Raw genomic sequence first — 27,980 nt, forward strand, 5'->3', positions numbered from 1 at the left:
GAAACTCATTCGTTTGAAAGAAATATTAGAGAAAACTTTGAAACAGGAATTTTTTTAGAAGATAAATGAAACTTACATGATAGGTTTAGATCCTTCAGAATGCTGCAGAACAAGGGTAATTATTGGTTGAGTGACAATTGAGTCATAGTTATAAATTAAATATGTTCCCATGTCAAAGAACGTTAGCCCAAAGAAAGAACGTACAAAACTAAATTGAAATTCATAATGTAATTATTAATTATTGGTCATTTTTCTGGTCATGGTTGGGAACTTTAATTATTTCAACCTTCTTGTTATGCTTGGTGATGTATATGCTGAATGAATCTTGGAGGAGAAAAAGCTCACCTCCCACGAGAGGCTAAAAATACTTACTTGGTTTCCCAACTCCTCCTAAGCTAGAGTTTGACCAATGATTAATATTCAGCCAATAAGACATACCCTTCCAAGACTTTGACACAACACATACTGACACAAAGAAGCAAGGACTATTGAAAACCAGTTGAGTAGTTGTCAGTGGCAATTGCAATAACAACATCCAGTTTTTAGGCTCAGCAAGGACAGAGGTACCAGGAAAGTACTTACTGTCCAGGGGTACCCTGTGTTCTATAGCATCATTTTGGCAAATGACTTGGCTGCTACCCTCCTCCCTGATTCCCACCTGTTTTTGAACCTGCTTCTCCATGATTTCCTGACCTATCCAATATCCGCTCAGCAAATTATTTCCCTATTTAAATCAGGGAAGTTAGTTTCTCTTGCATTCAATTAAACTCTGGAGCAATAGCTAAAATATTAAGAGACCACAAAGGACCAGTAAGAATGAAGTAGAAGCTAAAGCTCTCGCAGAATTTACGGCGGGTCATTAGTGTGACAAGGAGAATGCCTTTGGATTATCAGGCTATGTATGTAACACGGAAGGAAGAACACTAGATCTGGAGTCAGAGAACTCCCAGGAGTTCTAGCTCTGTGGTTTAAGAACTGTATGACTTTAAGCAAATCACTGAAACTCATGGAGACTTAACCTTCTCATCCTTAAAATCAAAGTAATAATATTTGTCCTGTCTGTTTCCAAAGGGATTATTCAATGGGATAGTTTTTATGAGAGTGAAAAATAAGTACAGCTATTTTTACTTAGTCTAAAGTAGGAGGTAAAAGGCTAGGACATGGTCACAGGGTGAAGTCTTTTAAGAAGGTGATGCTTTGAAATAGGAATTAAAAAAATTAAAAACACCCCCGCACACATTTTGAACAGTTTGAAAGACAATAAAGAAGAGAAGAAGGAGGCCAGACAGCAAGAGTGGTGATCATTTTTCTGTGATGGAAACACTTATATTTGCATAGGGAATCTGGACTTCAAATGCTAGGTCTGGTCAAAGTTGATTTTTAATTGTGAATTAACTGAGGTATCAGCAGGCCACAGATAGACACTGAAAATATCAGTTGCTCTCTAAATTGCTCAATTATTAAATATGTTGACTGAGTACCTACTGTATGTCAAGTTTTGGAGAAACATGAAACTGTAAAAACCTGAGTTTTGTTGTTTGTGACAAGGGGAAATTTGTAAAATTTCTTAACCTGTTTGACTTTCCTTTTCTGCATCTTCCAAATGAGAATAATATTTATGACATGAAGGTATTGTGAGGATTCATTAAAATAACCTAGGATACATGACTGAGTGCTTGACAAATGGTGAGCAGAAACTGTCATCATCCCAGCCCCCTTCTTTCTCCTCCTCATTACTAATGTTACCCTAGAGAACTTTCCAGTTGGTGAGAGACATGAGACATGCTGTAACAGAGATGCTGGAGCCATGCATATGTGAGCTGGATGTTTAAGAATGCTTATTATTTTGCTAGGCAGAAATGTGAAAGGAGAGGATTCAAGAAGATTAGTTGTTCTATGTGTGCCTCCATTTCCTCCAGTAATTTGAGGAAATGGAGGCACACATATTTGGGGGCTTAACAAATAAACCCCCAATTCTGTTCAGTTCCTAAAATGTTATGAATTAGTCTTTTTGTTTTAACTTCTATAGTGTTCTATTCACAAGCATTATTTATTCATTATACAGGGTTGGGCAAAAGTAGGTTTATAGTTGTGAGTATATGAAACACAGAGGTTAGTCTTGTATTATTATTTATTCAATATTGTATTATTTTTCATATGAATAGCTGTAAACCTATTTTCCCCACCCTATGTACAGTTCAAAAAATATAAACAAGCAAAAAGAGAACAACAAAAAATTACATTTAATTGCTCCATATTTTGTTATATCTAGTTTTAAAACTATGTATATATAACACATATATTTTAACAAAAATAATTATACTGTAGTTAATGTTTTAGAAGGCATTTTATTTTTACTAAACCGTGTTTAATCAATGTTTACTGGTATTCAATTGGTAATAAATCTATTTTTAATGGGAAGGAGGTTCTCTGATAATTAATCTTTCCCCTACCCCTATTAAACTGACTGATTTAGGAACAGCCCAATATACAATGAGTTAATAGACAAAGGCTCAAGGCAAAAATTGTGCCTTTTGTCAATTGAGAAAAATGGCTACTATAGTTCAATTTATAAATCTTGCTTCTGCCCAGAAATAAAAAATTCCTTACCTAGATAAGACAAGGACATCAATTCTTAGCACCAAAAGGTTTAATGGATGAAATCATTAATGTGCTCACCCACCTTATCAACCTTTAAAAATGAAGGTATTAATCTTGATTAAATTCTCCATTGGTGGTTCTCATCATCGGTTAATTTCATCGAACCATGTCTAAAAATGCCTCACTTTGGAATACTAATGTTTAACTTAGATAATCACACTGCCATTTGGGGGGGAGGGTGTGAATATCCTCTTACCAAGATTCATTTAAACTAGGGAGACCTCATTTAGTCTCCAGACTCTGGGAAAGTTTGAAGATATCTTAAATCAAGATTTGAAGAATGAGTATTTAGAGAAATGGTAGAGGTGTTCCAGAAGACTAGGATATATTTTGCAAAGGGTTTTTGATGAGAGGTACATAATAAGTTCAAGAAACTAAAAAATGACCATTATGTCGATGGAGAGTGAGGAGAGAATCATTCAAAATGAGGCTACAGAGAATAATAGGACCTGAATCATGAAAGGGAGTGGATGCCACATGAGAAATATTTGTAGTTTTTCCTAAGAGTACTAGGAAGCCACTGTTTATATCTGGGGTGGTGGGTATTAACATAAACAGATCATAATTTTTTTAAATATATTTTTATTGATTTCAGAGAGAAAGGGAGCGGGAGGTAGAAACATCAATGATGAAAGAGAATCATTGATCGGCTGCCTTCTGCACACCCCCCACTGGGGATTGAACCTGCAACTCAGGCATGTGCCCTTGACCAGAATCAAACCCGGGGCCCTTCTGTCCACAGGCCGACTCTCTATCCCTGAGCCAAACCAGATCATCATTTTTAAAAGATTACACAGTTTGCATTGTGGAGAAGGGGCTGATGGGCACTAATAGTTGATGTGCATGGAATGAGGAAACCAGCGAGACGCTATGTTTAGGCGAAGAGATGATGTGTGGCTATCCAAGCAGTACAGCTGGGGGAGGAGATGTGCCAGAAGACTCCATGTTTTCTGGCTTATGCTGTGAGAAACAATATTTTTATTTCCCAAGATGTAGATCGCTGGAGAAGTGTGGCATGAGGAAGGGATGTTAACATCCTGAGTGTTGATGGGCTGTGCTTGAAAATGCTTTTGGAACATCCAGTGGTGATGTCAGGTGGGAAGCTGGATGTTTGGGTCTGGATTTCAGAGCGAGATTTACTCTGGAAATATAAATGGAGACCCTATCAGCCTGTGGTAAATAAGGGAAGCTATGAGTGTAGGGAGACAATAAAAAGATGAGAGTATGGGGTTATTTTTCTCAGATGTCATCTTTCTGAAAAGCCAGGGCAGATGAAGTGATAATCACATTGTCTTTGAAAACTACACCTAGGGATGCCTCCAGAAATCCAGGCAAAATTCTAGTTACTAAAAACACACTGAGTGGATTCCTATCTTTTCACTTCTTTTCCAGTATTTGTTTTATCCCTATAGCCCTAGTTTTGAAACATTTATCTGTTGAACCAAACCTTAATGAATAAATGACAATAAATAACTTCATTTAAACTTAGAGAACTCCTTCAAATCCTCTCAATTTAAAGAAATCTACTCTTGTAGAATAGGGACAGAACTATATATTTTAACATAGTTATGAGAACCAAAATGAAATAAAGTGAAAAGTAGAATAATGCTTAAGGATAAAATGAAAGAATATTCATAAAGTGCTTGGCCTAGTTCCTGAAAGGTAATAATTTATGTTTTCTTTCCTCCCCAAACCCTCATTTTACAGAGTAAATAATTCTAATCTAAACATCACAGGTAGTTAGTAACACAACCAAGACTGGATTGAGTGGTCTCTTGCTAATTATAGGAAATGCACTTGCCTTCTGTGTGTTTAGGTAGGGTGATGGAATGTGTGTTCTGCAGTTGTGAGAATGCATGTGTTTCTATCAAGGACTGATGTGCAGATTATATCTCTCAAAGGCAACTTGGAAGGGGCTGTGCTTGACCTTCATCTTGAAATGCAAGCTCTTTGTGCATTGATTACACAGTAATTACCAAAAAATGTTTCTTTGCTCTAAGGACTCACAGGTCTCACAGTTTATACTCAGGGAACAGAGATGAATACAATACAAAAAGATCAGGAAAGGGTGTGCACTAGCCTAGCAAATACAACGAAAGAGAGAGTGGAAACAAAATAAACAAGTAGGCAGAAAAAGAGGAACAGAGAAAGACTAGATAGCGCCTGAGTGGGGAATGGGTGGTGTATTAATCAGAGTTGTTGAGAAAGAGAGGGAGGGAGGGAGGGAGGGAGGGAGGGAGAGAGAGAGAGAGAGAGAGAGAGAGAGAGAGAGAGAGAGAGAGAGAGAGAGAAAGAGAGAAAGAAACACACAATAATGTTTGACCAAATGACTGGGTGCCATGCCTAGACACATTGACACATAATATTAACCAGTACAGGTGCTGTCAAGGAGGTGCCCCATCTTAGAGGACACTGGAACCTTAGTTTTGAAAACAGTAGCAGAAGTCTGGGTACAGAAATAGAAATGAAAGGCAGCGTAGGAAGACGAAAGCACAAGCATAAAGAGGTTTTCATCAGGGCCTTGCAAGTAGTTCAGAAGGGCTACAAGTAAGGATGTATGGGGGTACATGTGGCTAAACCAAGATAGTGTAGGGCCTTTCTACACATTACGAAAGGTAGAAAGTCTGAATATTAGTCGGAAATCTATGACGAGCCAGTGGAGGATTTTAAGCAACGAGTGAAGTAACCATTTTAAATGAGTGTATAATTAAATGAACCAACACCTGAATTTGGAGGCCGAAAGAGCAACCATTGAATAGATTCATGACCTGCTGTGCTGTGAATACTGGAAATATTTAGAGCCTCCCTCTGAGTTTGAAATAACAATGTGCCAGTAGGTCCTTTTGTTCATGCTCCTGGCTAATGCTAGAACTCATTTAAGAAGTATTAGGAAGTTTTAAATGGAAAACAATACCTTTAAAAGAAATGGACACTTTAAGAGCATAGATTGTCAGGGCTGACTAGTTGCAAATGAAAAGCGTATTATACAGCTAAGAAATTCAACCAGGCGCAACCTCAATTGAGTATAATTTCAAATGTATACTTGAAAACTTCTTTGCTTAGTTGTAGAAAGGGCAAACTAGTCCTTAGGGAACAGGGAAAGGAGTGAAAACCAGATTAAAATCACTTAAGCTAATGAAGAAACTTGAGGGAATTTAGTGTAACAACCAAAATGTCAGTGATAATGAACCAAAAAGAACCAAAGAACTACAAGTCTAAGGAAAAAAGGCCATTTTAGAGGGTTCCTTTTCCTTTTCCCGTCAACACTTACGGGTGTCGTTAAGTACCAAGGCACCCTGCTATGAACTGTTTTGTGAGCGCATTAAAAACAAGCCACGGTGCTTCCCATGTGTGATAATGGGCAACCTTGATTGAGAACCACTGCATTAAGCAGAAATTGCACTCAAATCAAATGAGCCAGGCTGCACTCACAAGAACATAGCGAGTAAGAATGCATTGGTGAAAAGGTATCACAAAGGGCCATCCCTCCCAGAGGAAGCTGAATGTATGTAGGGAACCGACTATTCATTGAGCTCTCCATAGATATTATTGATTGACCTTCAAGTCCTCCATGCTCTTACCTATGACATGGCGATAGTGCAGCTTACCTGTCCCCTGTCACTAAATTGTCCATTTTGTTATTTATTATATATTCTGTCTTGTATTCACTACATATCAAGCTCCAAGGATGGGGAAGCATGGATCCCTGTCCTCATGGGTCTCACCCCATGATGTGATGAAGAGATACATACATTTCAAAGTGATGTAAAGGACACTCCTGGAGGCATGTGTATAAAACCTATGGAATTACAGCAGGAACAGCTAGTGGTCAAAGTGAAGGGAAGCTTCACAGCAGGGATGCATTTAAACATGGTGAGTAGATAGATTATGGGGAAGCATGACATTTAAAACACAGACCCACAGGGAGCCTGGACACTGATGCAGTTGAAAAATGAAAGTGGTTTTGGTGGGTCAGAATGAAATATAAGAAGTGCAGGATCTATAGGAAGTGAGACTGAATAGGTGAGAAGGGTCATGCTGTGAAAGACCTTCTGTATACCAACTGGGGTAGGTAGTTTGGACTTGATCCTAAGAATTAATTTGCCACCTAAGTAGCTACTTTAGATAAAGAGTGACCATAATTGGATTTGAATTTTAGAAATATAGTGGGTATATATTATATTATGTTATATTATATTCAATATTAATAAAACATTCAATTTGCCGAAACTGGTTTGGCTCAGTGGATAGAGCGTCGGCCTGCGGACTGAAAGGTCCCAGGTTCGATTCCGGTCAAGGGCATGTACCTGGGTTGCGGGCACACCCCCAGTGGGGGATGTGCAGGAGGCGGCTGATCGATGTTTCTCTCTCATTGATGTTTCTGACTCTCTATCTCTCTCCCTTCCTCTCTGTAAAAAATCAATAAAATATATTAAAAATAAAATAAAATAAAACATTCAATTTACTGAGGACCTACATTAAATAGTAATTGATCAAAATGTATTAGTTCCATCTATTGGAGATCACAATGTATCATTAGACTAAAAGTAAGGGAACTTCTTTATAAGCAGACAACTGTTACTTTTCTTAAGAAGATTAGGCTGCCCACTTCCTTTCAAAATTTCTCTTCATTTAACATGAAGCTTTTCATTAGTTTCTGTTTTTCATTAGAAAATACTTCTGAGTGCCTGGCTGCTGTGGCTCAGTGGTTGAATGTCAACCTATGAACCAGGAGGTCACAGTTCAATTCCCAGTCAGAGCACATGCATGGGTTGTGGGCTCAATCCCCAGTGTGCAGTATGCAGGAGGCAGCCGATCAATGATTCTCTCTCTCTCTCTCTTCCTCTCTGAAATCAATAAAAATATATTTGAAAAAAAAATGCTTCTGAGGCTCTTATAAAATAATATAGAAAGAGCTAGTTGATTTAGTAGTAATTTCCATTTAATAGGTATTCTTCATACTCTTTTTCCAACAATACTGCCAGAGTTATTTGTAGCAGTAGTGAGAGTTAGCATACCAACTATATATCAGGTACTATTCTAAGTATTTCTCATCTCATCAAAACAATCATATGAGATATGTTTTATTCTTGTTATCCATATTTTACGAATGGGAAAACCAAAGAAAAAGAGGATAATAAACTTGCCCTTGGTTACACAGCTAGGAAGTGGCAAGTAGCAGAATCAGGATTCAAAACTAGGCCGTTTAGTGGCAGTACATGTTCTTAGCTTTAGTGAAATATCGCCTGGCAATAGTATTCACATTAAGACGCATAAAAAACAAGCAAACAAATAAAAAGCGGGAGTTTAAATAAGTTTGCTCAGTTCATTTAATTATATAGAGAAATGTGAGCAGACAGGAACAAAATAGCAAAAATACATGGGTGTCAGCACAAGGCATTTGGAATTACTCCATATGTAATGAGAGTCACTGTTGCCATTTGAGAAAGTTAATGACATGAAAAAAAAAGTTATGCATAGAAATATTTATAGGGAAGTGTTGTTCAGGATGGAGTTTGTATTGGAGAGATGGGAAGCAAGGGACCAACACAGTGGTAGCTAAGTACCTAGGGCCTATACTAAAAATGTAAGAAAAATCAAAGGTGATATCTGTAAATAAAACAAGAAAGCAAAGAAGGTCACAAATGTTTGAACACCAGGGGTGCCATCTGGCAGAAGGAAAATTCAGCATGAGCTCAAATGCTTCTTTTTAATGAACAGCAAGCATCCATGATACCCAGGGATATGTATGATGTACAATTATAGAAACTGAAGGAACACAAATACACAAGTAATTTATGGAGAAATAATACTAGTATCATTGGAAATTTAGATGAGAAAAAATATAATGTGTTCAAGTCTTGCCTAAAAAACAAAGAAGATCATACAAAACAACTTTCAGATAGCAGACCCATCTAGACTGACAACCTGACAGCCTAATCACAGCGAATGATTCAGACTACTGGAAGGAAGGCGCCCACGAAAAGATAGATCAAGGCCTGAAAAAAATTTTCTTCTGTGTGTTTTTCTCTAAAATAGTAGCTATATACCCACCTACCTACCTTTTATTTTATTTTATTTTATTTTATTTTTGCAGCCAAATCTTCATCTATAAAGATTTCCAAGTCTTTTTCCCTTTCTGTTCCTCTAACCTTCTATGCCAGTTGTGAACATTTGACAAATGTATTTCTCACCACGGTCAGTGATCTGAGTGTCACCCATTCTGTAGTCAAAAATATAAACTGCCACTTGAGGAAAAGAGCTTGGTTATTCTGTTTGTACTGTATCTCCCTCCACCATGGGGAGGGAACTGATGCAAAGGAAAGCATCCCTATGTTCTCTGCTAAGAAATAATGTCTAGAAAGGCGAGAAGCTAGTGAAGCCCATAAAGCAAACAATGAATAACAGAGTATAGACAATCCAAGGAGCAAGTGCAGACCATCTCAGGAAGAGTCAATGTAAACTAAACTTGAAGGGTCTATGATAGTGAGAACTCTGGGATTCCTATAAATGTCCCAGGTTGTCATCACTTCTTTCCTATTTTCCAAAGTGATTGTAGTGAAATTCATGAAATGAAAAACACATCAAGGAGAAACAGGGACTACAGAGACACATTCTACTCCATAACCAAGTGGCAGAAAACAAGGAACGAATGCTGAGGCCTGGAATGGACATGGCAACCATCCTTGCAGTTTTTTTTTCCTTGAGCCCAGCTGCTAATAGTGTGTGGTACCTGGACATCCTTTGCATAGAACAGAAGCCTTGAATTTGGCACATTTTCTATCTGAAATCGGGGCAGTGTTTAGTAATCCCCAAACTCCAATTCCCCACACAAAGTCCAGCAAATATTTCTGAGTGGCTGCCATGAGTCTTGAACCTAAAGACCTTAGAAATAGTGTTCCTGCACTGAAAAGCACCTACAGTCTGGAAGGGAATACAGATACATGAACAAGCAGTTTTAATAGGCACTACAGTGAAGATAAGTAACAGACAATAAAAAGAAGATGTGATCAGCTCTGACTGATGGGAAGGAAAAAGAAGTACTGTTTGGGCTGGGGCTTGAAGAATTGCTAGAGGCTCTGTTGGTGGATGGAGAGAGAGGGACAACCTCATAGAGAATTTCAAGGAAGAGAGAACAGTTTGCACAATGGTCCCCTGGAATAATGGCACATCCTGCATGATTCCATTTAGAATTCTCTCCACCTGGGGAATAGGTGAGTGTACTTTGCCTTCAACTTTCAGTGACTTCAGTTAGGGTGTCTACTTTTCATTCTCTCCTCAAGGGATCTTCACCACCTTTCTCTGCATTTAGAGACCTCTATGCAAATAGGAAGGAACTTCATAATTAAATATGATATACCAAAGTACTGGGGCTCTGTTAGTCTTGAGAGAGTGACAAAAACTTTGAAAAATATTTTACTTGCCTTTCTCCATAGAATTCTCAAGGGAGGGATATCTAAGGGATATTTGAGGAGAAAATACATGTTATAGAATAATAAAAGTTTATATTTAGAACATATAGTTATGAAGCTATTATCTTACAGGTCCAAATGCACCCTCCCTTCTATAATAATAAAAGCGTAATATGCTAATTAGGCCCAATAGCTGAACGACCTTCCAGACGTCATTCCAGACGAAGTTGCGATGGTGGGGGCTGAGGCAGACATAATCAGGCAGGCAGGCAGAGTGGTTAGGGGCAATTAGGCAGGCAGGTGAGTGGTTAGGGGCAATCAGGCAGTCAGGCAGGCGAACAGTTAGGAGCCAGTGGTCCCGGATTGTGAGAGGGATGTCCGACTGCCGGTTTAGGCCTGATCCCTCATTGGGCCTAAACCGGCAGTTGGACATCCCTGAGGGGTCCCGGATTGCAAGAGGGTGCAGGCTAGACTGAGAGATGACCCCCTCCTCTGTGCACACATTTCGTGCACCAGGCCTCTAGTTATAAATAATAAGGTGGACAAGTTGATAAGTTCTGTTGATTTCATTCATCCTCTTTCTCAAGTTGCAACAGTGTTTTCTCAATAAACCCAGGTAAAAAGTAGCCATGGTGACAGAGGAAGCTTGGCATAGGCTCAACAATATAGCTCTCCTTCTCACAAAGGCTGACCTAGCTACAACCATTCTGCAGTGCCAAATATGCTAATACTAGGGACCACTGTGAGGTTCTGGTGACACACTTTTCCTTGGGAGCAGGGAATAATTCACTCACCTGATGCATTGATTGCATTGGACTCCTATCATCAGAAAGCACACAGTAATTGCTTTCGCCAGAATAGATGAATATCTGCAATTGGATTTGCTTCCTCTGTAGATAGGCTTCTGCCAGCATCACCATGGACCCATGGAATGTTTATTATCACAAATTCTACTCAATTTTGCTTCTAACTGCAGAACTCATTCCACAGCAAAAGCATTGCAGCACTGTACTATTTCATATGGAATTTAGCTTTACCATGCAGTACATTACCTAAAAGCAACTGGCCTAATAAAAGAATGGATTGGCCATTCAAGATTCAGCTAGGGTACCGGTTGGGTGAAAACATCCTGAAGAGTTGAGTCATGTCTGACAAAGGCAGGATATGCTACAAAGGCAGTATATGCTTTGAATTACTGACAAAGTATTCTCCCATGTGCATTCTCTGAAGGTGCTAGAAATACGAGTAGAAATGGGAATGGTTCCTTTCACAACTCCATCTTATAACCCACATACAAATTTTTCCCCAGTCATTCAAACTTTGAAATTGTCTGCTTTTTATGTATTTTTTTTTCAAGTAGGACTGCTTCTACAAGGATACATAGTAATATTGCATTGAATTTGAAGATCAACTGAAGGACATTTTAGGTACTGCATGCTACTGAACATGTGTATAAGAAAGAGGGTTACTACACTGGGTGAAGTGATTGATCCTGACTATCAAGGTATATTCGGAGTGTTGGTACACAGTAGTGTAGGAAAGTCTAAGTATGAAATTCAGAGTGTCCTCTGGGGAGTTTTAGCATTTCTGTGTTAAACAGTAAAATTTAATGGAAGACTATCTATAGTAACCAAAAAAAGCAAAATAGCTTAGAAATCAGATCCTCAAGGCATCGAAGTTAGGACCATTCACTTGGTAAAGGGGCTTGGCTAGCAGAGACACTGGCTGAGGACAAACAGAACATGGTGTGGCTAGGAGAAAACATAATAAATAACAAGCAGGGCATTATAACCTGTTATGGAAATGAGGTCTGCAGCAGCCACGCTTATGTTCTTCCCTGTCTATTCTAAGTGTAATTTTACACACTACCTAATTTGTGTCTGGGTATGTATATAGACGTATTTTGGTATGTTAACTTTTTTCCCTGTCTCCTTTCTTTTTGTTCTTTCATATAAGAATAATCAATAATACTTAATTTTACAATTTTGTTTTTAGTACATAATATCCAATATGGGCTGTGATATTCTGGAGAATTATGTAACATCTCTCAGAGAGGGATGCTGTGAGGATTAATCAGAAATTAATATAATGGCTTTGGGGGCTTTAGTTATCGCTTTTTGGTGATAGAATGTGAGAATCTTTGTAAAGGGAAGGAAAGTGTAAGCATGGCATTGGTTTAATAGGAAATTTAACCACGTGTAGGAGGTTATGTGTGTATTGATTCTAAATGGCCAGAGGGTGGACTCTGCTAGTTATTAGCCAGCGTGTTTTTTCAGCCCCAAAGACTCTGCACTCTACCTCACATTGTGATACTGGGGCTGAGACTCCTTTGCTAGCTGGGTCCCTGACAGACACTGGCAATAGATGAGAAAAATGAAGAACATGTTTCTTCTTGTTTATTTCAGCAACTGCTCTTTATCCTAAGAAGACTCCTAGAGTCCAACTTCCAGCATTTTTATCAGCATTCCCAGAATCAGCATCATTCCCTTTAAGAAGTTTCAATATGAGTTGGGCTAAAATCCTCCCTCAGAAGTCCAAGATCTAATTCTATAAGAAATTGCTAAATTCCTGCAGTATCAATGCCAGCTCACTAGAGCCCTACTCAGAGGTTTGAATTTCTGCTCCATGAGCCTCCTCTTTTAATACTAAGTAGTGCCATGAGATACCAACAGTAACTGAACAATGTCTCCTCATCAGAAGTCTGAGTCCAGCTCTGGGAGGGTCCTCTAAAAGCCACTAGATTCCAGTACCTATAATCATTCTCTAGCCCTAAGGATGGCACTGTTACCTCCAGCTCATATCCCTTTATTCTTTTGTGGGTAAGCATGAGACTTGGTTGGAAAGTTTGTAAGGAGGACATTCTGAGAAAAGGGAAGTGGGGGAAGGTCACCCACCCTGTTTATCAGAATTCCAACTTAGGGGAGTGCCAAAGGCAGTGCCCCTAATTATTCCTTGACCTTTCCAAACAAGTCTGTCCATGTGCAGACCCCCAGGTGTTTACTGGAATTCTTATGCTTAATCTTTGGGTGTCCTTGCTTAAAGGACACTACAAACACATGTGTCCTCCCAATATAATTTACCCTACTGATTGTATTTAAAAGATAAACTTTATCTCAAACTGCTGCTACAATAAAAGCCCAACAAGACAGGCAATTGAGGCCGTCTGGTTCCTTTAGCCAGGCAGTCCCTTAGACCTCTCTTTCATAGCAAACGTTGTGTCACAGTAATCCATTCATCCGTCGCTCAGCCTCTACTGGTCAGCCCCCACATTCTTTCAGTTTCCTTTTTCACTTTTTATTTCTCTACTGTATTTAACCTGTTATTGTATTAAATTCTCTCCATTAAAATGAATGCCAGTATTTCTATTTTCTCTCATAGAATCCTGACTAACAGAGAATACACACACACACACACACACATACACACACACACACACACACATCCTTATTTTTTTAATAATAAACTATAAGAAATTAAGTTTTTCTTGGCTAATTGGCGACAAGTTAATATTTTACAAGATAAGAAAAATTTTACATATAAAATTAAGAAAAACCCAGCCAGTAATTAGATTTCACACACTTTACACATGAAACATATATTCACATACTCAAATTGTACCAAACATAACTATAAATTGCCCAATAACAGAAGCATACATCTGCTTTTAAACTCAAATGAAAAATTACACATGTCCTACAAAATAGCCAAATTTGAAAAAGTATATAAATACTCAGCACGAGGGGAGTGTATAAATTGTGGTGGTATAGAAAGTTCCTAATTTTTACTAAGAAATTTGTAAAATAATTACAAATTTAAATAATTAAAGTAAATCTTTACAAATGGGTAATAAATGCCAAAAAGGCATATTTTAAAATGGATTGATTGAAATTACTTGAAAGAAAAAAAACAACAACAACACACCTACATACCTGAAATGCAGTAGCAAAATTTTGAGTGTTCAATACCTATAAGTGCAGATTTTGATCACTGGCTTTCTTACTCATATTGCATCCTGATGACATATTAGTTTTGAGCCATATGTGTCAGTTGCTGATGCCAAAGATCAGAATACACGTAAAATATTACTATTCAGTAGGATTTTCATTTTCCGTCTGCCTCCATGTGGGCTCATTGACTGCCTAAGAAGGGAGTCACAGCTCTTCCATGTGAATCCCATAATAATAATAATCACCACGAGAATTATTCTGAGTGCTAATACTAACTTGTGAACTTTGATTCCTACGTTAACACCAGCCCTATTGAGCGGTTCCTCTGACAGCAGCCCTGAGTCGGCATCTGAACACACTGTCACGTCTTAGCTTCATCAGTTGCTCTCAGGATCCATTCTTCACTCCCTATTCTTTGCCCCAAGGATTTTGCTTGATTACTTCCATCTTGACATCTATCACAGACACTGGTATTGCCTTCACTTTGTGACTGAGAAGAGAGGAGAAAATTAATACTTGTCAGCAATCAGTCTGCTTCTGCTAAAGAGGTAGAAATCTTGCTAGAGACCGTCATTCCAATTTAACAGTAAGAAAAAATTTGCAGTTTGAAAATCACATTTTTGCCTCATCGGAGAGCTTGCTAGAGTCACAGGGAAATGAGGCAAACAGATTCTAATGGGTGGCAAGACATGTTGAGGAAAGCCAGGATAGGTGACCTGTTTCAACTTTGGCAGAATATGAAAGGAAAGAGTAAAAGCCATAAAACTGGATCAGAGGGAAACTAGTTTTAACAAATTAATTTAGCTACCTGTGGGCTATGGAACTGTTTAGAATTCCTAGGAATCTAAGACCCAGAATACACAACCCTTTACCCACCCTTTTCCATTGGCCTTTAGTGAAAGTCCATGGGAAAGAACAGGAGGCAAAAGAGAAGACACGTGGGCCTGCCCAGGTTTGAAGGTTAAGGGCATGCGCGTTTGTGCTCTGGGCTCCATGAGTGCAGGCTGTTCATTGGCTGCTAGTGAGGGAGAGGCAGAAAAACTGCTCAGATCACAGATCTTTTATATATATATATATATATATATATATATATATATATATATATATATATATATGTATGTATATATTTCAGAGAGGAAAGGAGATTGAGAGAGAGATGGAAACATTAATGATAAGAATCATTGTTTGGCTGCCTCCTGCACGTCCCCTACTGGGGACCGAGCCCGCAACCCAAGCATATGCGCTTGACCAAAATTGAACCTGCGACCCATCAGTCCGCAGGTCTACACACTATCCACTGAGCCAAGCCAGCTAAGGCTTTTGTTTTTATATAAAGAAAAAATATCAGCTGCTAGGAAATGGGAGGGAACATTTGCACCTACACCCCAGTTCCTGCCCTGTTTCCAGGCAAAGATTAGCTGCCCCTGGGAGGGAGCTAAGAATTCTGCCACCGAACTCCAAGCTGAGCTGACAGACAGTAGGCAAAACCCATAATGTGAATCTTGAAACTTGTTCTGCTTGTCTTTTTCTCTCTGAGATTAATGGGGTTTTGCTAGTGCTTTTCTTAAGGGAGAAGTGCTTTAAAAAATACACTTTTTCCCCCCTTTGATCAATATATAGGTATCTTTCTCCTGATGGATTGCTTTGTATAAGGATATGGCTAGAAAACCCCTTTCATTGCTACCATTTTTGACATTTTTGAGTTTAATAATCTGTCTTTTCTAAGTTTCCAACAGATTCTCATCCACGTTGTTATTTCTAGATTATTGTGACATTTTGTACTTGACAACAGTTATCTTGGGCTTTCTTAACTCCAGGGTGGAAATAACATTTGTATCATACGTCCTTGATTTTCTCTGTTCTCTGCTTTGCCAATCCTATAAGCAGAAATTTTTATATATATATATATATTTTCAGAAATCCTTATATAACCTAAAGTATCTTAATAAAGAAAGTCATATAATAAAAAGACATTGTATAAATAATTTGACCAATGAGCATTTCCTATGGATATAGCATTTCCATGGATATTTTATATATCATCATTATTTGATTGGTTTTCTGTTAAGGAAAATATGGAAAAATTTACCCTACAGAATAATCTTTTAGAATTGAAGCCATATAGATTTTTCAAGGCTTTCTAAAGCATTTCAATGTACTTCACTTCTAATGTTTCTTTTTTCTCTCTCATTTCTTAAACAAATTTCCATTAAGTTAAAATTCAGTCAGGTATCTCTTATTGTTAAAGAGGCCATTCTAAAACTCTTTTTCTTCATTATTCTTCCTTTCAAACAAGTTTCTGTCCTATCTCTCAGTTGTATTTTGTCATCCCAATTTTAAAAGCTTGGTCTAATTTGATATTTTTCAATTCTTATTCTATATTTGTCCTACTACAGTTTGAATTATTTTCACCACCGATTATGGGCTGAATTGTGCTCTATAGCCCCTACCCCAAATTCATGTGTTGAGCCATGGCTGGTTAGTGGTTAGAGTATTGGACCATGCATTGAAAGATCAAAGGTTTGATTCCTGGTTCAGGGCACCTACGGGTTGCAGGTTCTATCGCTGGCCCCAGTTGGGGCATGTGCGGGAGGCAACCAATCTCTCTCTCACCTCCCACTCTCCCTCCCTCCCAACCTCTCTAAAAAATCAATGGGAAATATATCCTTGGGTGAGGATTAAGGAAAAATAAAATATTCATATGTCTAAGTCCAGATCCACAGGATCTCACCATATGACTATGTGAGCAGTGTCTTTAAAGAGGTGATTGAGAATGAGGTCATTAGGGTGGGCTGGCAACCTTATAAGAAGAGGAAGTTAAGACTCAGACACATGCAGAGGGAAGACCATATGAAGACACTGGGAGAAGATGGTCATATACAAGCCAAGGAGAAAGAAACTAACCTTGCCAATACCTTGATTTTGTACTTCTAGCCTCAAGATTTCTGAAAAAAATTGTTTATACCACAGAGTGCTAGGTAGTTTGTTATGGCAGCCCTGGACGACTAATATACGACTCCACAGGTAATGTTTCTGATGTGATTACCAGTGACCTCCTAGTTGGCATAACAATATATCTCAAAGATGGGGACTTTCAATTAATATTGGTCAGTTAAAATCCTTTTCCAGTCAATGAAGAGCTCTGCAACTTTGGGTAAATATTTAATCTTTCTGAGCTTTGCTCTTTAAACTTTTAAAAAGGGTGTAAAAAAATACTTTTTAAGAAAAAAAATGATGGTACATATGGAAATGCCTTGCATATATTCAGCAGATAGTAAGTGAAACATCTGATGTTTTATTTATTTTCTATTGTCCAACTAGTATGTTTCTTTAATTTAGAGACCACTGCCATGTTGAATGATATAAATACTAGATGATGTATCTAATATTTTTTAAGCTTTCCACAAACTCTTCCTTTTCCATTCATAGCCCTTCAGTCAGCCGATCCCATTTACACCTGAAGACCTCCCCTCATATTTTGTTGAGTATATAGAAGTAATCAGATCAGAATGCCCTAATGTTTCTAACACCAAGTTTACAAACATACATATACCCTTTCTATCTTTTGTCTCAGTCCAGGTGTAGAGGAATGCCCATCTCTAGTTATCACAAAGGCCTACCCCTCCAATGGTCTTAGGACTTAAATATCAAGAACCTTGCTCTGGCAGATTTTCCCTTTCACCACTGTGTCTCTTCCTTTGTACTCCTTTCAATTCTAATAGCATACAACATTCTTTAATATCCTCTATCCTCAAAGAAATTAAACATTCTGATTCCTCCTTTCATACCATACCCCCTCTTCTGCTTCCCATTTCTCTGCTTCTTTTCTTGTCAGACCTTTCAAGAGAATTGTTCAGGACCCACTAGCTCTGGCTCCTGATTCTTCCATTCTGCTGAAACTGCTGCTCTCAGGGTCACACCTCCTACCCCCATGTTTTCAGACCCAGTAGGCATTTCCTCTCACCATTATATTAATCTCTTCATAGCACTTGATCTATATATTTGTCTTCCTCATCCTAGAAATATTTTGCCTACACAGCTTTTGTGACTTAATATCTGTGTTTTTCCTCTCCCTCTTTGGCCAATGATTCTGGTTTGCTTCTGTGACTTAGCAGTATCCCCCCATATATATTATTGATTTCAGAGAGGAAGAGAGAGGGAGAGACAGATAGAAACATCATTGATGAGAGACAATCATTGATTGGCTGCCTCCTGCACACCCCGCACTGAGGATTGAGCCCACAACCCAGGCATGTGCTCTGACTGGGAATCAAACAATGACCTCCTGGTTCATAGGTTAACCACTAAGCTATGCTGGCCAGGCTCCTATTATCCTCTTAATGATGGATGTGCCAGACTGTGGCTTTTTTCTCTATTTATACTCACTCCCCGGGTGGCCTCTCTATTCCCATGATGCTATATAACGCCTATAGGCTAACGATTGCAAATGTGTGTCTCTAACCCTGTTCTTTCTTTTGAGTTCCATATTTCAAGATCCAACGAACTACTTGGTAGCTTCTCTTACATATATAATTGCCATATCCAAAAAGGAACCTAATATATTAAAAAGGGAACTCTTGACTCCGTTTTCTTTAATAAATGTGTTACTTGCCTAGTCTTTTCTATTTCAGTAAATAGCTCCATTTTCTTCCCTAATGCTATGCTCCTAAAACTAGAAATCATCTTTTTTTAAAAATATATTTTTATTGATTTGAGAAAGAGAGAGGGATAGAGAGGGAAAGAGAGAAACATCCATATGAGAGAGAAACAGTGATGGACCACCTCCCGTAAGTCCCCCACCAGGGATGGAGCCCACAGCAGGGGCATGTGTTCGGACACCTTTTTTTTCTTTCCTTTTTGACATTAGCTATATTTACATCACTACCTAGTATACTGACACATCCTGTTGGTTTTACCTCTAAAATGTAAAATGACACATGGACTCAATTTTATACCCAATAGCTCCATTGTCATCCATCTCCTTGAAATCACTATCATCTCTCACTTGAATCATTGCAATAGAGTAATCTGCATACCTACTGAAGTTCTCACCCCAATAATATATGTATATAGCAGTCAGGATAACTTTAAAAAATGTCAGTCTTCTTAAAAGTATTTCAGTACCTGATGAAATGATTTAAACTCTTTCCACTGTACTTAGGCCTCTACTGATTTCTGCTAATCTCTTCAGCCTCATCTTGTACCATGTTCCCTTTGATTAGCATCTTTAGCTTTGTCTCCTTGAGGCAAGCAAAGCTCCTTACTTCTATGGTCCTTCTGAATTTGTTGTTCTCACTTTCTGAAACACTTCTGAAATTTATTTTTATATATCTGAGTCCTTATCATGACCCCAGTGTCAAGTTATAGCTCACTTTCTTGGTAAAGTCTGTTATTATTAGCCTATCTAAATTGGAAACTTTCCAAGTAATTCTTTATAAAATACATATTTTGTATCAAGCTATAGTACTTAACTGAAATTTGTGCTTATTTCTTTACTTTGTGTTTTTCCTTACTAGAATATAAGAATCTTAATGTCAAGGACCTCAGCTGTCTTATAATTGTGTGCTAAGAACTTTTACATGTGTTTATATAATTATTCAAACCTACAACTTCAGATAGCTGCTAATATTAGCAGAATTTTATAGCTGAGAAAAGGAAAGCTTAGGGGACAGTAAGCAGCTTGCCGGAGATCATGCAGCGAGATGTAGCAGCCCTGGGATTCAAAATAAGCATGTCTGATGCTAAAATCTGTGATCTTGATTACATGATTTATTGATTCCCAGTGTCCTGATTTCCAGATTTTTAGTTTATTTTAGAGCCTGCTCATCCCTTAAACCTGATATTTGCTGCCATTTCGACAGTTCTGACCTTTGGCTCTCTAATAATGATGGTGAGGACCTTCCTATAGTCATGCTGCTTCTGCCTCCCTTGGTCACATATCCCCTGTCGTGTTAAACATTCCATTCTGTCTCTGGGACCTCCTACCTTCTACCACAAGACCTCGGTGCATTATTCCCTCTACTTGGCAAAATACTGTGTCCTTGGGCAACTACCCTCTCTGGGCCCTGATTTCCTTATTTGTAAAATAAGGTGTTTTGATTGGTTTTAATATTCTTTTTCAGATTTAAAAGTTCCACAAACATCGATGACAACTCATATTTTTTAGTCCTCTTTCATTGGGATTTTTAAGTTGTCAATATACTTTAAGCAATTTAATTTCCCTAATACTAAAGCATATTAATCTGGCAAAGAATTGGGAGATTCTCCACATTGTACAAGGGAACATTTTTTAGATTAGCATATGGCTTCTTTATCAACTAGTAGAGTACAATTCAATTCCCTTAGATTAATATTTTGTTCCACAAGAAAATAAGTTATCAATTATAGAGCACTTTAGTAAGTGTTTAATGAATGCCTCCTATGTGCTAAGGTCTGTGTTAGGTGCTTGGGTCTGTGCTAAATGCGAGAGATGATCAATACATAGAGCCAGTCTTCATGGAGCTCAGGATTTAGTGGGAGAATTAGATAAACCTACAAATAAGTCCAAACAGAACAGATTGGCGGAAGAACTCAATTCAACAATAGCAGCAAGAACAGAAACAATTGTGAAACTGGATAAGGATGACTATAATGGCATAAATGCTACTTGTTCAGGGAATTAATTCACCTGCTTTAGAAAACAAACAGGGAGCATTTTTAAAGTTGGCCACAACCCAACAGTATGAAAAGAAACCAGGAAACAGACAGATTCTCCTTGGCCATCTGTCTGGTTCCTAGAGCAGGCTTGCAGACATTTCTCTGGTTTCTGAGCTCACCCCCTCCCATAACCCTGGGATTTTTGCCTTTCTGAGCAAGCTCAGCCTCGCAATCCCCAGCAGGCAAGCAATCTGCTGTTCGTTCCTGAAGCTGCAGGGACCTGCCTTCTGCCTGGACTGTTTCTGGGCTGCCAAGTTGGGAGGCACTTGGCTTGTGGGCATGGGCCAGGCAGCCTTAGCAGGATGGCCCAGGGGATGCCTGCGGAGCAGAGCAGAGGGGAAGCCTCAGTGGCAAACACAGCCAAGAAGTCATTCCAAAAAATGTAATTAATCTGCAGCAGGGATGACGCAGGCTTGCCATCCCAGGAAATCTTTTGCTTTAGATTTAGACCTCACCGGGATTCGCATGCACTTGAGGGAAAAGCTACAGGACAACCAATGAGGTGCTGTCAATATTGTAGAGCCCTGAGAAAATAGTGAGTGCAGAACAAAAGCATTGTGTACTTTAAAAAGGTGCCTTATACTCGACTCTCCTTATAAGAACTAGTTTACATATATGCAAACATTTCTCTCTCTAAATCCTTTATGAAGAGCGTGGTTTCATATCCCGACATGTTACTTAACCTCTCTGTTTCAGTCCACTCATTCATGAGATGGGGTTGATAACAACACTTAAATGGTAGGATGCCCTAAGTATTAAATGCTTGCAATACACTTAGCATTTGGTGCATAGTAAACACTCAAATATCAGCTGTGTTTTTAGCATGTTAGTAGCGTGTTAATTATTGCTTATTTCCTGAAGTTTCTTTTAACCTCATACTTCTGTGCCTCTCTTTTCTATAAATTGACTGTTTTTATTATCAGACTTCACAGGTCGAAAATCCTACTCATTCTTCAAAAAGCTGGCAGTCATAAGAGTGTTCCAAACAACAGAATCTAACAACTGATTACCCATTGAATATCCCTACATTGCCAGGTGTGGTGATAGGTGCTGTAGTCACAAGGCTTGAAAAAGACTGCTCTTGGGGTCCTGACTTCCTTGGTGCTATTCCTTGCTCCCACATACTCTAGCCTGTTAAACCACTATTACTGCAGAAGTTACATTTTGTTATTTACACACCTACACTGGGAGGCGTGAGGTAGGGAGAAATAGTATTAGTGACTGCTGCACCCCCATGCCCAATGCAGCACACAACACAGAGGGGACACTTAATGTTTGCTGAATTAAATGGGTGGGAAACCTTTTTTTCTGCCAAGGGCTATTTGGATATTTATAATGTCACTAGAGGCCCGGTTCATGAAATTCCTGCACTAGGGGTGGGGGTGGGGGGTCCCTCAGCCTGGATTGCAAGAGGGCACAGGCCAGGCCGAGGGACCCCACTGGTGCATGATCAGGGCCAGGGAGGGACACAGGAGATTGGCCAGCCAGGCAGTGACCGTGGGAAGGCTTCAGGGTGTGTCTGGTCCATCTCACTCAGTTCAGATTGACTGGACCCCAGCAGCAAGCTAACCAATGGGTTGGAGCATCTGCTTCCTGGTGGTCAGTGCATGTCATAGCAACTGGTTAACAGGTCAACTGTCTGCCCCCGGTGGTCAGTGCACGGCATAGCGAGCTGTTGAGTGGCCTTAGCATATCATTAGCGTATTACACTTTGATTGGTTGAATGGCTGACCGGATGACCAAACACTTAGCATATTAGGCTTTTATTATATAGGATTCCTGGGCCATAGGAAATTATTAATTTAAAAATTACCCTGCTATATTTGGTCAAATATTTAGTTAACTCACCCCTAATGCCTTGGCAGGGCCAGACCAAATGATTTTGCTGGCCTCATATGATGCACAGGCCGAACATTCCCCACCCTTGAAACGGATGAATGACCACAGCATGCAGAGGCCTGCCTGCTTTTGCCCACCTAGGCCCTGTCAAGGAAATTGAAATCTTTCCAAAGCCCCCTTTCTATTGCTTTGACATTTATTTACAGGGCACCATTCAGCACTAATGTTCCCCTTCTTTCTTGAGGAAGCTATAGCCATAAAAGCTCTTCATTCCCTTGTGAAAACATCAAGCTTTGCTTGAGGGGTCTTGTGCTGTTAGGTTGGTTTAAAGTTTCAAATGCTTCTGTCTTTATCATGGCCCAGATCTGATCTTCTTAGAGAAAAAGAATAAACAAACTCCAACCTATTCTTTTTGTTACATTGATTGCTCCTCAACACTCTCTCCTTGCCAGAAAGTTTTGGTATTATTTTACAACCTTGAGAATAGCACAGAGTGCCTTGTCAGACCTTAATCTGAATAGTAGAGAAAAATAATTTTAACTATGAATTGGTCTCATCTATTTGTCAGTTACCTATTAATCATAACTAAAAGCATGATTAAGCTGTCACTAAAAAATCTGCTCAAGCCCTGTAATTGTACTAATGCATTCTACTGTCATTTTTTTCAAAAAACATTACCCAGAGTATTGTAAAGTCCAGAAAGGACCTTGGAGCTTTAGATCCAATTCAATCTTTTTGTAGATAAAAATACAAAAAGTTAAGAACTCTGAAGCCACGAACAAAAGATTGAATGAAAAGAACCATATAAAAACAACTTCTGAATTGCTAAAAGCATACCCCTAAAACTTTAAAATGTAATTAAGAACTGCAGAAAGTATTGGGAATATTTATGAAAAAATGGCCAGTGAAGAAAATTATGAGGAGCCTATACAGCTCAGGAATAAAAAGACACACAAACCCAATCCAAAATAGTGGAAAATTAAACAGACATTTTAGAAAAAAAACACATTCTGTAACATAGGAAGTAGAGAAATTCAAATGAATATTTTTCTACTTTCCAGAGTAGCAACAAGAATTCAAATAAATATTTTTCTACTTCCCAGAGTAGCAAAGATTAACAAGGTTATAGCACCTGGTACAGGGTCACAGATACATTTTCATCTTCTATAAGTTGTGGGAAGTTAGCTGGAACAATCATTTTGAGAAGACAATTTAGAAATATCTAACAACTTTAAATGTAATAAATACCTTTCAGTTCCAGTGTTGAAAATTTGTTCTTTAGCTGCACTCACAAATCAAAATTGTATATACACGTGTATGTGTGTGTGTGTGTATATATATATATATATATATATATATATATAAAGAAACAACTAAAATGCCCCTTAATAGGTGATTACTAAATTATGATGTATCTATACAATGAAATTCTTATTTTAAAACCTGTAGTTTCAATTAAAGATAGCAATTATAAACATGTTTCATCTTAAGAGCATCATAATATTATAATAAAATGTGTGTTGATTTTGTGGAGCATCTGAAATCTGTTTTAAAATGTCAGTTTGTTCCAAAATATGAAAGAATTAATAAGGGACGCAATTAGGAAAGTGAATTTTATTTGACCTGATTTATAATGCTTAAGTTAAAAAAAGTTATAAAATGTGTTAAAAACTGTAGCAAAATGTTCTCAATTTTGATGGCCTTATTTCCTTGGTTTATTGCTTATTGCCTTTGCCTACAATATAAAGAATTATGTTTTCACTTCTTGTCTGTATTTTAAACAAAACTGGGTGGCAGGTAAAGAAACATGTGTTAGATACTTGGCTGACAAGAACATGGGGTTTTCAGAGCAGCTTAGAAACCAAAGCTTACTGAGAGATGCAAGGTTTTGGGATTCTCCATGTTCAAGGCCTTGTAATCTTTTTACTATATCAAGTAGGAATAATACTAGAACCTACATTATAGACTTGTTATGGATTACATGAAACAAAACTTATAAAGAGTTTAGAATAGGACTTAGAACATAGGAAAACTTAAATACAGTGGGGCCTTGACTTACGAGTTTAATTCGTTCCGAAACGGAGCTCGTAACTCAAATTACTCGTATGTCAAATCAAAAAGTGAACGAGTGAGACAGGTGATGCTGGGCTGATGTTGTGGCGTTCACTGTGACGTTCGCTGCGCCAACTAGCGGTGGGGTATCTGAAGCTGGCTCGTAACCCGAATTTTAGCTCGCGACTCAAAGCAAAAAATTGGCCAAGAGATGGCTCGTATCTTGAAAAACTCGTTAGTTGGGACACTCGTAAGTTAAGGCCCCACTGTATATTTTAAATTATGACGTTAGACCCATGCTCTGATTTTTTTTTTTTTTAAGTGGCAAAGAATTTGGTTTAGTTTTGTAGTTTTGGTCTTTTTGTTTTTGTTGTTGTTGTTATTAAACACTTTTAGTTTGTCTTTATTTGTCCAACATGGGTACCTTTTGATGACAGATTATTTGGATTTTTTATAGCTTTCTCTGCATATGAGCTTTGAGGCTTATTTTCTTGTTTTAAATGCCATGCTTCCATTTTCTTCTTCAGCTCATACTTCCCCTTTCTTATTGGTTTTAATGAGTTATGAGTTGTGCTTCCCAACCTTGAATATCCATCCTTGGCTTATAAGCCTCCTCTTCTTAAGGGCTCAGCTCATCTATCAACCTTTTTATGTAACTTTCTAAGAATATCTTCCATGACTGTGCAGCAATCATAATATACTACAGTTGTTTACTTGATTATATTCCCATTAGACTGCTTTTTCAGACCAGTGATCCTATCTCATGATTCGGTTTCCTCAGTGCTTAGAGCCATATCGAAAAGTCTAGAGACATGCTGAAATCTTAAAACATGTTCATAGCATTGAATGATTATTACATTTTGCTTTTCAAGAGTTGCGAAAATAATTTCTTCAATTACAATGGCTCCTCCGCATTTCCTTTTGCAGCTGTGATAAATGTAATTTGCTAATGTTTTTAAAAATCCTTTATTGATAAGAATTAATTATATGTCTACTAATTATGTACTAGACAAAAGACTGAGAAAAATGAATATAATAAAAGGCATGGGCCCTGCCATTAAGTAGTTCACAGATTAGTGGGAGAGATAAAACACAAATGAGTAACATAACCAATAAGAACAATGTGAATTATGTGTCCAAAATGAAGGGTAGAGAGAGGCAGTGATGTGAGTTAATAAATAGGAACAGTGGTGTGTTGGCTATTATTTTAATAACCAGCTCTCAGAATAAAAGCCTTGATTTGTAGCATTTGCCAATTTCATTGTATAAATACTCCTACCATAGCTGATTTCAAGCTACAGCTTGAAGTCACTAAAGCAAAGTTGGGAAAAGATGTACATGTTAGATCTTGCTAGCCTGTGTAAGCTGGTTCCAACACACTTTTAATGGGAGATATGGGTATAGACAGACATGATCTGGGTATACTTACTGGAGGAGGTGAAATTAAAACTAGTCTTGAAGCTTGTATAGAAATTAGATAACTCAAAGGAAAATATGTTTCAGGTTTGGAATATAGTATAAGCATTTCATGGAGGCAGGGAGGAATGTAAAATTTTCAGGCAAATACATTTAGCGCATAGTAGGTGCTCAATAAATATATTTGTGACTAATTGAATGGCAGTGAATAGACCTCTGATTGAAGAAATGAGTCTCTGTGAGAAGAGACATGGGAGGGAAGTTCAGATGCCATGGTATTCTGTGGTATCCACAGGTCTTTATCCTTCTTTATAATATTGCTCCTTTTCCCCTCTCCATGCACAGAATCTTCATTAGCTTGGCTATGCGGTCTCAGTGAGGCACTACTTTGCTACAGGCTGATTTTTGAGTTATTTTAATAATCACACAGATATCTAATATTAAGATAGGTTTAACCAAGAATTCTGGGAGGACAGAAATTTTTAATTTTCAAAGGTGGCGGAATAGTATCTAAAAGCCTTATATCTGCTTAATGACTGTATCTCTGTTAAACAAACATGCTTCCAGATATTGAATTCAGTATATAGCAGTTATATATATACAATTGGTGGGCTAGCTAAAGATCAATATTTTTCTCTTCTCCTATACAGTAAAAGGCTAATGTGCAAATTGTTCCTTTGGGAGTTCAACCAACTGGGAGCTCCACCAGTCGCTAGGATGGGCCTGCCCTAACTGCCCATGGTTCCTCCCCCTGGCCAGCTCTGTCCCTTCTAACCCTGATTGGAGGAAGGGCCTGCCAGCCAACCACCCACAGCTCCTCCCCCTGGCCAGCCAACTTCCTGGAGTCCCTCCCACTGGGCTGGCCCCCTGATAGGCTTCGATTGCTAGCCAGGCCAAGGGACCCCACCCGTGCATGAATTCGTGCACTGGGCCTCTGGTATGTAAATAAATGCTGCTGCTATCCTCCAATAAAACTTTATTTACAAAGAAGGTAACACATAGATTTGACCCATAAACCATAGTTTGTGATTCCTTGCTTAGGGCATCAAGATGTCTAGGAAATCTAGAATTCTTTAAAGTTCATGAGATAACACTAAAGATTAAAAAATGCCCAAAACTCTCCAAGACAGTACAATGTAAAAATGACTCAGTAAAAAGAGTTCAAGCTATCATTTCTGGTAAGATGTTTATTCAACCCTCTCCCTCTGTTCTTTATATATGGGTATGGGTGGTTATCCTATCTAATAAAAGAGAAACATGGTAATTAGCGTATGACCGCTACCCTTCCCATTGGCTAATCAGGGCAATATGCAAATTAACTGCCAGCCAAGATGGCGGCCGGCAGCCAGGCAGCTGGAAGCTAACATGAGGCTTGCTTGCTTCAGTGATGGAGGACTCCAATGTTCCCCCGCGTGCCTTGCCGGCCTCTGAGCTTGCAGTTTGAAACATTGTAACAAATATAGAAGCTAAACAAAACCCCAGAAACCTGCTTTCAGCGAGCCGGGATCTCAGAGCTGGAGTTGATACAGTGTCTCGATTATAGAACCCAAACAAACCAGATACCTGCTTTCAGCAGCAGAGGCCTCAGAGCTGGAGCCAGAGCTAAAGCTGGCCCAGAATAAAAAAAGAAAAAAGAAAAAAAGGAGCAGTTGGGAGCTTCAGTCACCCGCCAGCCTGAAAACAGCCCTCAGCCCCTCACCCAGATTGGCCAGGCACCCCAGTGGGGACCCCCACCCTGAAGGGTGTGTGACCAGCTGCAAACAGCCATCATCCCCTCACTCAGGCTGGCCAGGCACCCCAGTGGGGACCCCCCCACCCTGATCCAGGACACCCTTCAGGGCAAACCAGCTGGCCCCCACCCATGCACCAGGCCTCTATCCTATATAGTAAAAGGGTAATATGCCTCCTAGCACCGGGATCAGCAGAGCCGCGAGGCCTCCCGGCACCGGGATCAGCG

At 38.8% G+C, this 27,980-nt stretch overlaps 1 protein-coding gene across 1 annotated transcript in view; it reads right to left on the reverse strand.

Annotated features, from left to right (window-relative positions):
- Nucleotides 1-27,980, reverse strand: part of TYR (tyrosinase) — a 69,606-nt gene that overhangs the window by 7,018 nt on the left and 34,608 nt on the right. The window lies entirely within an intron of this gene.

This window comes from Myotis myotis, unplaced genomic scaffold, assembly GCF_014108235.1.
Source record: "Myotis myotis isolate mMyoMyo1 unplaced genomic scaffold, mMyoMyo1.p scaffold_m19_p_10, whole genome shotgun sequence".
NCBI lineage: Eukaryota > Metazoa > Chordata > Mammalia > Chiroptera > Vespertilionidae > Myotis > Myotis myotis.